At 47.3% G+C, this 14,383-nt stretch overlaps 1 long non-coding RNA gene across 1 annotated transcript in view; it reads right to left on the minus strand.

Moving 5' to 3' along the window:
• Positions 1-6,105: 6,105 nt before the first annotated feature.
• Positions 6,106-14,383, minus strand: part of LOC149524180 (uncharacterized) — a 30,088-nt gene continuing 21,810 nt past the window's right edge. Inside the window, exons 2-3 of the long non-coding RNA XR_016349925.1 lie at positions 7,212-7,372; positions 6,106-6,512 (exon numbers count right to left, since the gene is read on the minus strand). This is a non-coding gene — a long non-coding RNA (uncharacterized LOC149524180). The remainder of the gene's footprint in view (positions 6,513-7,211; positions 7,373-14,383) is intronic.

Consider the following 14,383-nt stretch of genomic DNA (forward strand, 5'->3'; position numbering starts at 1 on the left):
AGGGGTCCGGGGCCGGGAGGGGGGCATAGAGTTTCCCTGGTGTTGGCCAGAGTGGCCACCAGGGAAACCTGGGGAGGGCTAGCCTCCCACTAGTTCGAACTAAAGGGCTACACAGCCCTTAGTTCGAACTAGCTAGTTCGAACTAGGCGTTAGTCCTCGTAAAATGAGGTTTACCTAGTTCGAACTAAGCGCTCCGCTAGTTCGATTCAAATTCGAACTAGCGGAGCGCTAGTGTAGCGCATAGGAAAGTTAGTTCGAACTAACGTCCGTTAGTTCGAACTAACTTTCTAGTGTAGACATACCCTCAGAGAGTTGCATTGCCAAGCTCCCTCTCTGTGTGCTAGAGTACAGGAGTGGAGGGAGAAAAGACACCCTGACATCAGTGCCTCACCTTCTCCCTCCCACACCCTGCACAACAAGCAGGAGAATCCCAGCGAGGGCAGCTCCAAGGCAGAGGGCAGGAGCAACATAACAGTGGGTGGAGAGACAACTGAAGTGCCAGCACTTGACAGCTTCCTGACCAAGCCAGTCGGAATCACCTGTCAGAGGCTCCAAGATCTACCAGTAGATCCCAATCTACTGGTTGGTGACCACTGCCTCAGAGCATGCAGCACAACTCACCATTAATTCCCAGAAAAGCACTAGTCTAGTATGGAGCATTCAGGAGATCCTGGACCTCATTGCTGTGTGGGAAGAGGAATCTGTTCTCACAGAACTATGAACCAACAACAAAAGAAATGCAGATATCTTTGTCAAGATCTCAAAAGGCATGGAGGAGAAAGGATACACCAGAGATGCCCAGCAGTGCCGCATGAAAATCGGAGTGGGTTGATTTAAATCAAGGTGATTTAAATCACTAAAAATCACTGATTTAAATAAAGTTTCCCTCTAATATTACTTCACATATTTCTTCAAATAATAGTGCAGATCTGAGCATGTTAATTTACAGCTCAGCACAGCATTTTACAAAATCTAAGAGGGTATACTTTGTATAATTATTTTAGATAACTTGATTTTTATTAATTTAGGAAATAGCAATAATACTCATTACCTGTATCAAGCTGCAGATGCAGCAGCAGTATATTAGGAATGGTAAGAACTAAATCACACACAAACACAATAGCTCTTATATTTTATTAAACTAAATCTTAAATGTTACACATTTCACGTTTGCTATTGAAGCAGTCTCCTGAGTCGCTGGGTGACAACTGTACTTAAACTTTTTTTAATATTCATTTTATTTAACTCTAATAGAAAAGTCCTAAAAATACTAAATGTACCATGTTCTTAAAACTTCTACAACTAGCTCTCATCTTCCCCACTCTGACGGTCATTTTAATGCAGATCGGATTCCAAGTTAGCAAAAAAGCCAAGATTGATGATGCTTAGAGTGCACTTAATTTTGGAGTAAGCTCCATTGAAAACAAGTATAGAATGAAAATTCCTGTGGGAAAGTTCCATTATGTTGAAGTAAAATAAGGAATAGATTTATGGTATCATCATTATGGTCTGTGACCATGTTGTTCCAAAATAAGAGGCATGCATTATGTAATATAAAATAAGAATGACATTCAGTGGCAAGTAGATTTCTCTTACTGCAGCTTTCTGTTCTGTATGCTTGGGTGATAAGATTCTAAACCTAGTTAACTAATTAAACAAGTGATAAAGATTAGCTAAGGGAAACTTTTGTCTAGCTACTTTCAACATAGCAAACAGCTTGAGAATTTACTTTGTTAGATCATAGGTATACAAAAAGGCATAGAAAAGGGTCTTGCAGAATGATGCATTGCAAAGTTGATCCACATTGTTCTTCAGACATATTCACATCTTCATGCACATAATTTTCTCCTAATAAGCATTTTACCTTATAGTGGTTCATTTAGGGTTGCCAGGTGTCCCGTTTTCACGCGGACAGTCCGGTAATTGCGTCTTCTGTCCGGCTTAAAAAAACATAAGATCATAGAACTGGAAGAGACCTCACAAGGTCATCAAGTCCAGCCCCCTACCCAAGCCAGGACCAATCCCAACTAAATCAACCCAACCAGGGCTTTGTCAAGCTGAGACTTAAAAACTTTTAGGGATGGAGATTCTACCACCTCCTTGGGTAACCCATTCCAGTACTTCACCACCCTCCTAGTGGTATAGTTTTTCCTAATATCCAACCTAGACCTCCCCCACTGTAACTTGAAACCATTGCTTCTTGTTCTGCTATCCATCACTACTGTGAACAGCCTCTCTCCATCCTCTTTGGAACCTCACTTCAGAAAGTTGAAGGCTGCTATCAAATCTCCCCTCACTCTTCTCTTCTGCAGACTAAACAAACCCAAATCCCTCAGTCTCTCTTCATAGATCATGTGTTCCAGCCCCCTAATCATTTTGGTCATCTCCAATGTATCCACATCCTTTCTATAATGGGGGGCCCAGAACTGGACACAATACTCCAGATGTAGCCTCACCAGAGCCGAATAAAGGGGAATAATCACTTCTCTAGATCTGCTGGCAATGCTCCTTCTAATGCACCCTAATATGCCATTAGCCTTCTTGGCTACAAGGGCACACTGTTGACTCATATCCAGCTTCTCATCCACTGTAATCTCCAGGTCCTTTTCTGCAGAACTCCTACGTAGCCAGTCAGTCCCCAGCCTGTAACAATGCTTAGGATTCTGCACTTGCCCTTGTTGAACCTCATCAGATTTCTTTTGGCCCAGTCCTCTAATCTGTCTAGGTCACTCTGGACCCTGTCCCTGCCCTCTAGCATATCTACAGTAAAGTCTCGGTTATCTGACTTTCACTATCCGACCTTCCGTTTTATCCTACGGAGCCGCCTGTCACGTGATGGCATGGGGCTCCAGGAATACTTCATACCACAATGGCACACAGCGTGGGCTCGGCAACCCTACCTCCCCACTCCACGCCTTGGGCAGCTCACGCCCACACTGCGGACTCACCCGGTGCTCAGGTATGCTGGGCCCATGTCCTGCTCAGGGCTGAATCCTGGCTGAGGCAGGAAGGGAAGCGGGGGAAGTGTGGCGAGGGGACACAGGAGTGTCGGGGCCTTGGGCACGTCCGGACAGCCTGGAGTCTGGGCCAAGGCAGGAAGGGAAGGGGGGGGGAGTGTGGCGAGGGGAGGGGCTGCCACCGGGCTGAGGACAGGCAGGAGCGTCGGGGCCTTGGGCATGTCCGGGTGGCCCCGGGGGAGGAGGGAGAAAGAGGAAGGGGGAGGACACGGTGTCCGGAATCCACCGGGGAGGAGGCAGCGCGTGTGCCAACCGCCCCCCAGACAAAGAGCGGAGCCTGCTTGGGAGGCTCCCCTCTTCCCCCAGCTGCTGTCACTACCATCCCTATTATTCAACATTTCCGGTTATCCGACCATCCTCTGGTCCCGTTTAGGTTGGATAACCAAGACTTTACTGTACCTCTCCCCCTTGCTTAGTATCATCTGCAAACTTGCCAAGGGTGCAATGCATCCCTTCATCCAGGTCATTAATAAAGATGTTGAACAAAACCGGCCCTAGAACTGATCTTTGGGGCCCTCCACTAGAAACCACCCACCAATCTGACATCGAGCCATTGATCAAAATCCGTAGGGCCCGACATTCTAGCTAGCTTTCTATCCATCGTAACAGTCCATTTATCCAATCCATACTCCCTTAATTTGCTGGCAAGAATATTGTGGGAGACCATATCAAAAGCTTAGCTAAAGATCATCCACTGACTTCCCCATATCCACAGAGATAGTCACCTCATCATAGAAGCTAATCAGATTGATCAGGCATGACTTGCCCTTGGTGAATCCATGCTGACTATTCCTGATCACTTTCCCCTCTTCCAAGTTCTTCAAAATGGATTCCTTGAGGATCCCCTCCATGATTTTTCCAGGGACTGAGGAAAGGCTGACTGGTCTGCAGTTTCCTGGATTGTTCTCCTTCCCTTTTTTAAAGATGGGCACTACATTTGCCTTTTTCCAGTCATCTGGGATCTCTCCCAATCTCCATGAGTTTTCAAAGATAATGGTCAAAGGCTCTGCAATGACATTTGCCAACTCCCTCAGAACCCTCGGATGCATTAGATCCAGACCCATGAATTTGTGTATGTTTATGTTTTCTAAATAGTTCCTGACCTGTTCTTTCCCTACCAAGGGCTGTCCACCTCCTTCCCATACTGCATTGCCTAGTGCATTAGTGCCGTGAAGACAGAGGCAAAGAAAGGATTGAGTACTTCAGCTTTTCCCACATCATCTGTCACTAGGTTACCTCCCTCATCCAGCAAGGGCCCCATGCCCTCTCTGGTACCCTCTTATTGCTAACATGCCTGTAGAAACCTTTCTTATTATCCTTCACATCCCTTGCTAGCTGCAATTCCAATTGTGCTTTCGCCTTCCTGATAACTCCCCTGCATTCTCAAGCAATATATTTATACTCCTCCCTTGTCATCTGTCCAAGTTTCCACTTCTTGTAAGCTTCCCTTTTGTGTTTAAGCTCACCAAAGATTTCCCCGGTAAGCCAATCTGGTCGCCTACCATATTTGCTTTTCTTGCTGCACATCGGGATGGTTTCTTCTGGTGCCTTCAATAAGGCTTCTTTAAAATATAGCCAGCTCTCCTGGACTCCTTTCCCCTTCATGTAAGCATCCCAGGGAATCCTGCCCATCAGTTCTCTGAGGGAGTCAGTCTGCTTTTCTGAAGTCCACGGTATGTATTTTGCTACTCTCCTTTCTTCCTTTGATCAGGATCCTGAAATCTACCATCTCATGATCACTGCTTCCCAGGTTGTCACCCACCTCTACTTCCCCTACTTGTTCCTCCCTGTTTGTGAGCAGCCGGTCAAGCTGTGCATGGCCCCTGGTCGGTTCCTTCAGCACTTGTACCAAGAAGTTATCCCCAACATTCTCCAAAAAGCTTCCTGGATTGTCTTTGTATTGCTGTATTGGTCTCCCAACAGATGTCAGGGTGATTAAAGTCACCCAGGAGAACCAGGGCCTGCGATCTGGAAGCTTCTCTCAGTTGTCTGAAGAAAGCCTCGTCTACTTCATCCACTTGATCCGATGGTCGATAGCAGACACCAACCACAACATCATCCCTGTTGCTTCCACCTCTAAACTTAACCCATAGACTCTCAACACGCTTTTCTCCCTCCATATACTGGAGCTCTGAGCAATCATACTGCTCTCTTACATTCAATGCAATTCCTCCTCTTTTCTCCCCCGCCTGTTCTTCCTGAACAGTTTATACCCTTCCATGACAGTGCTCCAGTCATTCGAGTCATTCCACCAAGTCTCCGTTATTCCAACAAACCTAGTTTAAAGCCCTCTTCACTAGGTTTGCAAGCCTGCCCGTGAAGATGCTCTTTCCTCTCTTGGTTAGGTGGATCCCATCTCTTCCTAACAGTTTGTTCCCGGAACAGAATCCCATGGTCAAAGAAACCAAAGCCTCTGACATCACCTGCAGAACCACGCATTTACTTCCTCAATTTGACAATCCCTACCTGGACCTTTTCCTTTAACAGAGAGGATGGATGAGACCACCACATGTGCTTCAAATTCCTTGATCCTTCTTCCCAGTGCTACATAATCTGCAGTGACCCACTGTAGTGGTTTGGAGTGGCCACCCACTGACCCCGAAAGGGAGGCACCCCTCCCAGAGCCTTGGTGGGCTGCACCTGGCCCTAATGAGCCACCTTGCTGGAAGCCAGGGGGCAGGGCCAGAGAGATAAAAAAGTCTGCCAGCAAGACCAGTGAGGGCCTGGCCTCAGAAGGAGCCAGTAGTCTCCCCTGTACACCGAGGAGACAAGCTAAGGCCTGGAGAGGTGGAGAACTGGTGTGGACCACCAGGCCCCCTGCTAACAGTGACCCAGAAGTACTGCTGACAATCCTGGACTTCCCAGACACCCAGCACACCATTGAGGAGTGGCAACTAGACCTAGATCCCTATGATTCCCTGAGAGACCTACTGGACATCCAGATATGCACTGAGGGGGAGAAGGGAAGCAGCCCAGGGAATAACACAAATGCATAAACACCTGGGTCAGCATGTTTCAGGCTGAAACCCCCCCCCCCCCCCCGACCCAGCAGCAGTTTATACTGCTGCTTCTAGGGTCCTGGGCCGGGGCACTCTTTTTTGTGTGCACGGTGGTGTTGTTATTTTTTGCTCAACAACTTCGATCCTCCCTCCCACCCCCTGCTTTTATTTTATTTTTTGCTCAACCAATTTTTTTCCTGACATGTATGGTATTTTTTGTGGAAGTATCTGGCAACCCTAGCATCTCTTGGGAGGCAGTGGGGCAGGAGGGTGGGAAGCAGGAGCAGGGACAACAGCCACACGAGCTGGTCCCACATGCAGGTCTGCCGCTCTGTGTCCTCCCAGACCTTCTGCGCCAGGGTCTGCTGCATGTTGCACAGGACACCCACATGCTGCCTCATCAGGCCCTCATGGACCCTGAAGCACTTTTGGGTCCCCCAGGGTCAGGAAGCTGCCTTGGCTGACGTGGATCGCCCTTCAGCAACGTCTGGTCTGGCTGTGGAGAATAAAGAGGAAGAAGCGGTCAGTCATCCATGCAGACCCTGTACCTGAGGCCGTGCCCTTCTCTGTGAGCAGCGAGCAACAGTCCTCGGCCCAGAGGATGGGGCTGTCCCAGAAGCAAGGCCATGTGTGGCCTGCACAGCAGTTCTTGCCTCATAGGGGCCCCGAGGTGCCATGGGGACCATGATATTCGCTTCCCCCACACCCAGACAAGCAGGCAAGGGAAGTGTCCAGCCACAGTGGGATCCCATGGGCAGCAGAGGGGCCTGGAGCAGCCTGGCACTCCATGGGGCCCGCACACACACCTGTGCCTGGCAGCACTGTCCACAGGATCGGGTGTTGCCGCGCATGGGCAGGCATGCCCATGTGCTGTGTGCAGCACTCCTCAGTGTGTATGGGGTCGTGCATGTGCCCTTGTGCCAAGCCTGCTTCCAGCAGTGGCTGGTGGTCGAAGGGCATCCCTTCCCCGCCCCAGGCCAGAAGTGTGTGGCCTCCCTTGAGCCTGTGAGCGGGATCCCAGGGGTGCTCTGGGCTACCGTCTGAGGCTGCGTGGTGCAGACTGGCACTGCACATGCTTCCATGTGCACCAATTGCGGCATGATGTCCAGGCTGAGATGGCCAAGCGACGCTCGCACCCCATCCCCTTTGTGCCAGCCTCCCCTGCTATGTGTGTGTGTAAAATTGAGGCACTCACCTTATGATCCCTCCCAGGCCCAGAGATACCGGCTCCAGGGTCAGCATCACCGTGCTGGCTTTCTTTTCTTCGTCCTGTCCCTTGTCCTCCTCCACGACCTCCGGGTGGGTGATGACAGGCATCTTGAGGGCAGAGTCGACCACCACGGTCTGATGCAGCTCCTGGTAATAGGGGCAGGAGTGGGGTCCTGTCCCAGAGCACAAGCTGTACTCCCTGGCCCTGGCATAGCCCTGGTGGAACGCCTTGACTTTACTCCAGAACTGTTCTATGGTCTGGGGAGAGAGGAGAGTGTCCCCACTCCACCAGGGACTTGGTCATGCACCCATAGATTTTGGCATTTTGGCACCGGGACCAGAGATCCTATAGGGTCTCCGCCTCCTCCCACAACTCTAGGAGGGATGGGATCTCCGCTCTGGACCAGGAGGGTGCACGCTATTTACTACCCCAGCAGAGTCTTGGGAGCCCTGGGCCTGCTCCCTGGGAGGGCCAGGGGAGCTCTCGGGGGGCTTGTGGCTGGGCCATGGGTGGCCATGCCTGTGGCAGGGAGAGCCATGTAGTCAGGTGCTACTCCATGGCAAGATTCCTTCCACTATAGTTCCAGGAGACAGGCACTACAGAGTTCTGATTACTTTGAACGGAGTGGCCAGCAGGGCACCTGTGTTATTTCCTAGAGGCCTCTTCTTTAAAAAAAAAAAAAAAACCCCTCTTCCCTCTCCAGACATGCCTTTTTCTGAAAGAGCGCTTCTGTCGAAAGAACGCAAATGCAGTGTGGACATCAGTGTAGGGGTTTTTTTTTTTCAGAAAAACGGCCATTTTTCTGAAAAAAATCTCTGCAGTGTAGACATATCCTCAGTCAGAGTGGGATGAGATTTGTTTAGTGATCAGCATAGCTGTGTTGCCAAGACCCTGTAAAACACTGGAAGCAACTAAACTGGCAAAACTGTACTTTTACTGGTAGAGCTTGTTTAGCTTTGAAGGGCTGAAATGAGCTTTTCTGCAAAAAGGTGAAGTTTTGAAGGTATAAATTGTGTCCACACTGCGTGCTTTAGCTATATCAGTACAGCTACACCAGCTAAGTCTTCGGTAGATGTGGCTTGATGAACTTGCCATGTGAAACTTGAGAGTAGAAGGTAAGAAACTGGAGCTGAAGAAAAGATGGGACTCTGTCTGCTAACACCGTTTTCTATGCTCAGTATAATCTGTACTTTATCCATTAATGTGATAGTAAACTGTAAGTATATAAATAGCGTTTAATACCAGTAATTTTAAATCTGGATGTGCCTCTGCACATTTTTCCTCTTATGATAGAATGTCTTTCCAATCATCTCACAGTAATAGATAGCAAGTTATAAGTGGTTGTTGGATCACAAATTGCTATTGAAAGAACAACCAAGTTCTTGGGGGGCATCCTGGGAATGTCAGGATGAAGGTGGGAGGGGATATTGGAGGAGACAGAAGGGGTGTGATATGTCTAAAAGTAGAAAATCCACTTTTTAATGTCTTTATTTTTAACTTTGGCAGTACACGTAGGCTATATCTAGACTGGCATGATTTTCCACAAATGCTTTTAACAGAAAAGTTTTCTGTTAAAAGCATTTGCGGAAAAGAGCGTCTAGATTGGCACAGACGCTTTTCCGCAAAAGCACTTTTTGCGGAAAAGCGTCCGTACCAATCTAGACGCACTTTTGCGCAAAAAAGCCCCGATCGTCATTTGCGCAAAACAAATCTGAGCTGTCTACACTGGCCCTTTTGCACAAAAGCTTTTGCCCGAATGGGAGCAGCATAGCATTTCCGCAAGAAGCACTGATTTCAGACAGTAGGGAAGCTGGTTTGCGGAAAAACTTGCCAGTCTCGATGCAGCCTTAGTGCTTGATCCTGCAAGGTGCTGAGCGTACTAGCCTGAATCTAGCAATGCTCTAGTCAGTTGGACTGCTCACTGACAATTAATCATGTGCTTCAGTGATTTGCTGGATGCGGACCAGAGTGCTCAGTATCTTGCAAAATTGAGGCCCTAGAGGCTGTATAGGTGTAAATAAAAATACTTTTAAATAAACAAATTACCACAATCAGATCTACCACTAGAGGGCATTGAAATGCTACGCACACTTCACGATACAATGTGGCCTGTTGTGTATAGATCAGTAATGCTGAGGGTGACATTATGGAAAACTATGTCTTATAAAGAAAAAACTATGGCTTTAGGAAAGTGGAACATCTTCCTGGTCTTGTGTTTTTAAAACCCTCTGAAACAGAACTGCCCTTCAGCAAAATCATTAAATAAATACATTCTCTAGCATACATGCTAGTTAATATGTGTAACAAAATTTGGGAAATTTCCAAGTAGCCCCTTTCCTCAAAAAATGAACCTTGTAGCTTATAGTACTATACTGATTTTGAGTGTAGTGTGCACATCAGAATAGCTCTAGGGAAAGCAGAGTTGTGCTGATGTCCCAGTCCCAGAACTTGGGTGGCGAGGGGGGGGGTCCACAAAATCCACTATCCCTGGAACCTCAGAACAGTAACTATGGCCTATGGGAAGCCCTGAACCTCTGTCCATTCTGTCCCTCCACTCCCCTGGTGGAGCTCCAGAGGAGTGAAGTATCTTTGTTGGGGGCCACATTAGTGAGGGTTGGGAGTTTGGGGACAAAAATGGGTGGTTCAGTTCACAGGCCAGGGCTGCCAGGGAGAATGGCGTGCAGGATCTGGGCAGGTGATGGGGTACAGGAGGGGCTGAGGGTATGAGGTCTGGATAGGAGGAAGGCTGCAGGAGCAGGTTGAGTGTAGGCTGTCTGGCTAAGGGGAGGGGGCAAGAGCAAGGGAAGGTACAGTATGTGGCCAGGAGGGAGGGTGCAGGAGCAGGCTGGAGGTGGGGGGAACACTTACTTGGCTTTGCGCCTTGCACTGGTCCCAGGCATCGCTTCCCACCGCTCCCATTGACCAGATTCCAGCTAACGGGAGCAGCAGGGAAAGCCTCCAGGCAGTGCGCCTGTGCACAGCTGTTCCCCCAGCCTGGGAGGAGGAGTGCGTCTGCCCCATGAGTGGGATTGTGCAGCAAGGCTCGGGGCTTTCTTTTCTCCCCATACCTGCAGTGGGAAGCAGGCGCTGGCTCTCCAACCACATGGGGGATGGAAAGTGAAGCTGCAGTGCCAGAGCTGGCTCCCTGCTGCAGGGGAAAGAAGGGGAGCTGAGCTAGGGCTGCAGACCACCAAGAAGGTGGCCACAAAGTCTCCTCACACTGACTTGGGAACCGTGGGGGGGATGCACACCCCTGCGTATGGGCCTGTTATATTGTTTCTTTTTTCAGTAACATCTTCAGATAATTTCTTCTTATTTTGATTTCCTTATGAAGAGAAAACATCACAATAATGAGAACTGGATCTGAATGCTTCAGTCAAACTACATAAAACACCATCTCAGCAGATGTTGCTAGGTAACTGACTAGCCAACAGCTGACTGAGTTGTTCCTTCAGTTTACATTTCAGAGGTATGTTGAGCCTCCCTCTGAACATTACAACAGTACTTGAGTTCTTGATAAAACTTGAAAAGCCTCCTGCAGAATACATGTTTGTATCTAGGCTTTTGCAGATGTACTATGTGAAAGTGTGATTTCTTTTCACAGACACAGGAAGTTATTGTTCCATCACACTTAGCACTGGCAAGGCCTCTGCTTGAGTACTGTTTCCAGTTTGGGGCACCACAGTTCAAGAAAGATTTTAAAATTGAGTGAGTCCAAAGGGAGAACAGCAAATATAAAAGGTTTAGAAAGTGTGATCTATCAGGAAAGGTTGAAAGAATTGGGCATGTTTAGTCTAGAGAAGAGAAGATCGAGGACGGACATATGACTTCAGATATATAAAAGGTTGTTATAAGAAGATGGTGATCAATTGGTTTCATTGTCCACAAAGGGTGGGAAAAGAAATAATCAATTTAGTTTGCAGCAAGGAAGATTTAGCGTAGGTATGAGAAGCTTTTTAACTATAAAGATACTTAAGCACTAGGAAGGGTTACCTTGAGGTGCTGTGAAATTTGCCATTAAAAAGGTCTAAAAATATGTTATATAAACCCGTCAGGGATGCTACTTAATCCTATCTCAGTGTATAAACAGATGACCTCTTGAAGTTCCGTCTAGCTGCCCTATGATTCTATGGCATACTATTTTCTGGAAACAATTAGAGAGTTTGTAAGCGTAATTTTGTCACTGCTGTCTTCTGCTGCAACGTGTACTATTTTGATATTACTGATGGCCATTACAAGCACTGATTGTTTCTTGACTATAGTGTATCCCATGCAGCATTCCTTACGGTGTGCACCAATGATATGCCTTACTAATTTGCTTTATCATATAGCTGGTTAACAATAACCGGTATTATACCTCTTCTTATTGCAGATCAAACTACAAAAATTCCTAGGTGTTAAACATTACACCTTGCCGTGGTGTGCTAAATGCATCTTTTCCTACAAGATATTATATTATTGTTGTCATTGTTCCATTTCTCTTCCATTTTCTTTTGTGCAATTAATATTTGTACTGACTTTTAGTTGAGTATCAACTGATATCTTTTCTCTCCTAATATTGTTGCAAAACCAGGTAATGAGAAATTTCTTACTCTTTTCTGGAAATTTCCACTACATGCATCTGACGAAGTGGGTCTTTGCCCACGAAAGCTTATGCTCCTACACTTCAGTTGGTCTATAAGGTGCCACAAGACTCCTCGTCGCTTTTGCAGATTCAGACTAACACGGCTACCCCTCTGATACTTGACACCATGCAAGGCACTGCATTTAGCCGTATGGAGTGGAAATCTATCTCTGGAAATTTCCACTACATGCATCTGACGAAGTGGGTCTTTGCCCACGAAAGCTTATGCTCCTACACTTCAGTTGGTCTATAAGGTGCCACAGGACTCCTCGTCGCTTTTGCAGATTCAGACTAACACGGCTACCCCTCTGTTACTCTTTTCTGCAGCTGTTTTGCGTATTTGTATTCTGTAAGTCAATAAAAGTCCTATTTAAAATTGTTTTCCATGCGGCTACAGGCTTGAAATGTTATATTTTGCCATGCCAGGCAAAGTGTTCCAATCGCTTGTGCTGTACAGCTAGGGCTCTGATTTTGGAAAAGGTAGCCAAATTAGGACAACTACACTGGATACCTGCTCTTCTAGTCTGAACCAATTATCCAATGAACAATATTTCACAGTAGTTTCTTACTTGAAAAATGGGGATAAACCTTATGAACAGTATATATAAGCTTTAATATACACCTATTATCATAAATGTCCAAGTGTAATGCACCTGCTCACTACATATCTGACTCAAACGCATATAGATCTTTATCTGTTTTCCTGTAAACATAGTATTTAAAAGGAATAATATTCTGTATTAATTATTTCAGACAAAGCAGGGCTGGTAGCAGGAGCCCTGCAGGCTGGGACCCAGGATCCCACTTATTCAGTTAACCGGTTAAACGTTACCCTAATGTTTAACCAGATAACTTATTAATCAAGATTTTACATCCCTAGTGGGGAGTTGGGAACACTGTAGTCTGGGCAGTGCTGAGAGGATGGCTGCCCCTTTTGGGAATGCAGGGCTCAGTAAGGCTGTCAGCTTCCCTAGTGCTGTGTAGTAAGGAAAAGTATGTATCCTCAGTTAATCTAACACAATAGAATGCCCCCGTCACCCCACACGGCTACCAGAGGCAGCGGGGCAGCAGGCGGGAGCCAGTCTATGAGGTAGGGATATAAGCGACAAGTCAACTACCCAATAAGCATAAGCTTATTGGATAGTTGAATAGTCATTTGACTAATTGCTCCCTCCTCTTGCTGCCTCTTGGTGGTGGGAGCTGGCTTAAAACCTGGTTCCCCCCAGCATCGTCTCGTGGGCAGAGGAGGCAAAGGCGTCCCTACTGCTGCGCCTCTCTCTTTGAAATATTTTGTACATTTCAAAGGGAGAGGTGCAGTGGGTAGTGAGTGCCTTCCTTATCGACTAATTGAGAAGTTGATGGAAATTCTATTGATTACTCAGTTAGCTGATTAATCGAAATTTAACATCCCTACTATGAGGGAAGTCCAATCTTGGGCCTGACACAGACAGAGGCTGCTCCGCGGCAGCCTCCCTTGTAAGGATGTAGGCAACTAGTCGAGTCACTGCTTGACTAGTTGCTTCCCCCCTCCTTGCTGCCTTTATCAGAGAGATGGGGGAAGCAGAGCAGGAGCTGGTGCTGGGGGGAGCAGGCTTAAAAGCAGGTTCCCCCCAGCATCATCTCTGCGGGGCAGGGGAGCAGGGAAGGCAGAGGCACAGCAGGGAACCAGCTGGGACAGCTGATACCCAGCTTGCACCCGGTCCCTCCACTGCGGCTCTGCAGTTTCTGTCCTTTTCAACTAATTGAGTAGTTGATGGAAATTCCTTTTACGACTTAATTAGTTGATTAAATGCAATTTAAAAATTCCCTACTCCGTTGTTCCCTCCTGTGCTGCTGCTGCCTCTTCTAGAGGCAGCGGAGTGGGGGCAGGGGGAGAGAGTCAGATTTTAAGCTGACTCCCCCCGAGGACTGACTTTTGCTTGGCCCCTCCCTCCGTGCTGCCTCTGTGGGAAGCAGAAAGTGGGGGGCAGATGGCCTCACGGAGCTGACATGCATGGAGAGCAGCAGTGTGGGGAATGGAGTCAGGGGAGACTGCTATGGGAGCCAGTGCTTGTGGGGAACCAGCTTAAAAGCCGGCTTCTCACAGGCACTGATTCCCACTTCCCACCTCCTCCTCCCTTGCTGCCCAGGCTTATCAGTTAATCGTGTAGTCAGCTACATGCTGACATCCCTACAAAGTACCATAGGATATGCCTAAGGCTATGTCTTCACTTTCCGCTGGTGGTGTAACATTAAATGGAGGGAGACATACCATACTAACTCTGAGGGGTTTTTGTTTTTTTTTTAAAGAAACTGGTCCTTGAATAACTCCATTCATCTGAAGAAGTAGGTGGTGCCCACGAAAGCTCATGATAGCATCTACACATTTTGTTAGTCTCTAAGATGCTGCTAGACTATTTGTTGTTTTTTAAGCTTTTTCTGATTGAGCTGGCATGCAAAAAGTTTGGAGCTAGTTGCCCTAAATAAATACCCATTCAATATACTAGAATTTTTCAAACGTGGGGTCATACTTTATAAGAGTAAGCTACTAGCT

Source organism: Pelodiscus sinensis, chromosome 6, assembly GCF_052426305.1.
Source record: "Pelodiscus sinensis isolate ZL-2025 chromosome 6, ASM5242630v1, whole genome shotgun sequence".
In the NCBI taxonomy this organism is placed as follows: Eukaryota; Metazoa; Chordata; order Testudines; family Trionychidae; genus Pelodiscus; species Pelodiscus sinensis.